We start from the raw sequence: 2,679 nt of genomic DNA, 5'->3' as shown, positions 1-2,679 counted from the left end.
ACAATGTCACGTTTCCGACTGCAGCCTTTCATGTGCAGCCGGAGGCTAAATGCGGCGGCTGGTTCCTGGAAAAAGACGTGCCTGGCACCCTTTCAGCAGCAACCCGATCCCCATGCAGGCTTGGCACAGCAGCTGAATAACATGGCAATAACTCTTTCAGCAGCGTTTCAACCCATAAATAGGGCTTCCCGAGCACCCCCCTTTGAAGGAAGGCAAGGAGGGAGACACGAGGATTATTTGTCAAAAAAACAAAAGTTGAACAAAACTAAAGCAGATCAGGAGAAAAGCGGACAGGAGGAAGCAGCCCCATCAGAAACATATCAAAGGGAAGCGGGGCAATGCTGCGCAGGGTCTGGGGAGCAGGAGAGGGATTGCCTTGAAAGGAAAGCACTGCGTGGGGAGTTCTGCCACCAGGGCTCTGCTCTGTGCCATCCCCATGCAGGTGGGGTGGGAGCTCTGTGGCGAGGACCCCCAGCCCTGCAGGATGCAGACATGTGCCGTGAGCTCCTCACCACCTGTTGGGAAAACTCCGCTGCAGGCTAAGGGTGTCTGCAGGCAGACCCAGGAGCCACTGATTTGCATTATGCATTATCAGGGCCTAAAATAATCCCTAGTTATGTGCATTTGTGTCGTCGTCCGTCCCCCCCCCCCGTCCCCCCCCTCCCCCAGATTCTTTTTTTTTCTTCTTTTTTTTTTTCTTTCAGGACTCCTTTTTTGGTGACTTTTCAGGAAAGGGCATCCCAGGGTCTCCCAGCTCCTCACACTGCAGTGGGCACAGAGTGGGGACACAGCCCTGGTGGGAGCAGTGCCCTCCCCTGCTGCCCCCGCTCTCATCTCCCAGCGTGTAGCTGCAAGTGCCGCATGTTTACAAACGCAGCATTGCAAGATCCCTTGAACTGTGTCCTAGTACAAAAGAGGCTTTGAAACAAGAACCACGTTGTCATGGCATGTTTCAGGCCAGCAGCACCAGACTGAACCAGATAATTGCTGTTTCTGCTTTAGCCTCTGCGTTGTGGGAGAAGGCGTAGGGTTGAGCAAGGCTCAGCCCTTGGTGTGGGGCTCAGGGATGGGGGAGGCAGGGGTGGGGATGGCGTGCAATGGGTTCTCAGCACACCCATGGTGGGGTCTATGGAACCAGGAAGGAAAAGTACGGGCACAGTGTAGCGTAAAAGGCAGCGGATTCCTGGAGTACTGCTGGTCCTTGGCACAGGTACAGAGCTCACGTCGGTGTCTTTGCCTGAGGATGTGCACAGTGTGAGTGGATGTGGCTCCGAACAGCTCAGGGAGGATTTAAGGTTGGGGTCCCAGCATGGATCTTGGCCCCATGCTCCCCAAATGGGGACTGTGCTGGGATAGGGCTTTGATGGCAAAACATAACAACAGCCCTTTGCTTCTTTCCCCGTTCGCTGGCAGCCCGTCACCCTTTCCATGGTTTAAATGAGTGTCCAAAGGTCACAGCGAACTCAAGTCCCTGCCCAGTGGCTCATGTCGTCCAGTGAATAAGCAGTGGGTGTGCGGCGCCTGAATCAAAGCTCCCTCCTGCTGCAGAGCAGAGCACGGGGCAACACTGGGCTGTGAGCCTGCAGCGCGTGCTCTGTGCCTGGCTGCATGAGGCCTGGTGGGAGCGGGGCCACTGGGATGCTGCCCTGGGGATGCACACTGAAAGGGACGCTGCCCCGAGGATGCTGCCCTGAGGATGCTCACTCTGAGGGATAATTGCCCCAGGGGATGCTCTCCCCTAGTGATGCAGCCCCGAGGGATGCTCACCTCGAGGGATATTCACCCAAAGAGATGTTTACCCTGAGGGCTACTCACCCCAAGGGATGCTGCCCCAAGGGCCACCCCAGCCCCATCACCTCCCCCGCGGGGTTTCAGTCTTGCAGCCACCACAGCTGTGCAATGCTCTGAGCAGTCTGTCAGCTGCAGCCGGTGAGGGGAAGACGTGATGGAGCGGAGTGTCGCAAGGGGCAGGGGCACACAGCTGGGGCTGATGACGGGGAGCAAAGGCAAGCTGTTAACACTGGGCTATTTCCGCCGCTGCTGCCTTCACGGAGCCCGCGCTGATTTTCTGCATTTCCTTGCTTTGCTCACTTCCAGGTGCTCATCCCAGGGGCGAGCTGTGGGGCCACTGCCCAGCGCTTCCCGCTTAGCCCTGGATCTGCTCCAGCACATGTGAGCAGCACGAGCCCGTGGGGAGTGCCGGGAGGCGCCGCTCGGAGGGGCTTTCCAGCCACATCCACATCTGAACCTCGCAGCGAGGCGAAGGCGTTGGGGAGAGGCCGAGATGGGGATCTGCTCACATCCCAGAGCGCTCACAACGATGACTCAAAGGATTCCTGGCGTTACTGCACCGCGAGGTGCTGCGCTGCCACCGCCGCCGTCAGCACAACTGCGCTCCCTCGGACAGCTGCAAGTGCTCGCAGGTTTATAGGGCTTATTAGGCAATTTCCTATTAAAAATGTTTATGCGGACATATAAATATTCATTTGTACAGAAACCGTCTGGCCCTCTGCACGCAGAGCGGCAGAGAGGAGACACGTTGTCATAAATCCATCAGAATTCAGGGCTGTGCTGAGCGGGGCCGGGTGCAGGGCAAGGGGTGGGGGTGGTGCTGAGGTGGCTGAGCAGCAGCCGCGGGTGCTGCAGGAGCTGTGAGCTGGGTTTTCTCTGCTGTGATTT

General features: G+C 57.6%; 1 long non-coding RNA gene across 1 annotated transcript; it reads left to right on the top strand.

Annotated features, from left to right (window-relative positions):
• The first annotated feature begins 1,887 nt into the window (after positions 1-1,887).
• LOC146758336 (uncharacterized) lies at positions 1,888-2,479 on the top strand. Its single transcript, XR_014934534.1, has 2 exons — positions 1,888-2,006; positions 2,098-2,479. It is a non-coding gene; the product is annotated as an uncharacterized LOC146758336 (long non-coding RNA).
• Positions 2,480-2,679: the final 200 nt, after the last annotated feature.

This window comes from Coturnix japonica, chromosome 15 (assembly GCF_054131305.1).
Source record: "Coturnix japonica strain WE chromosome 15, WE-NBRP24, whole genome shotgun sequence".
In the NCBI taxonomy this organism is placed as follows: Eukaryota; Metazoa; Chordata; class Aves; order Galliformes; family Phasianidae; genus Coturnix; species Coturnix japonica.
Note: the sequence above shows the minus strand (reverse complement) of the source record. Positions and strands in the feature narration are given on the sequence as shown.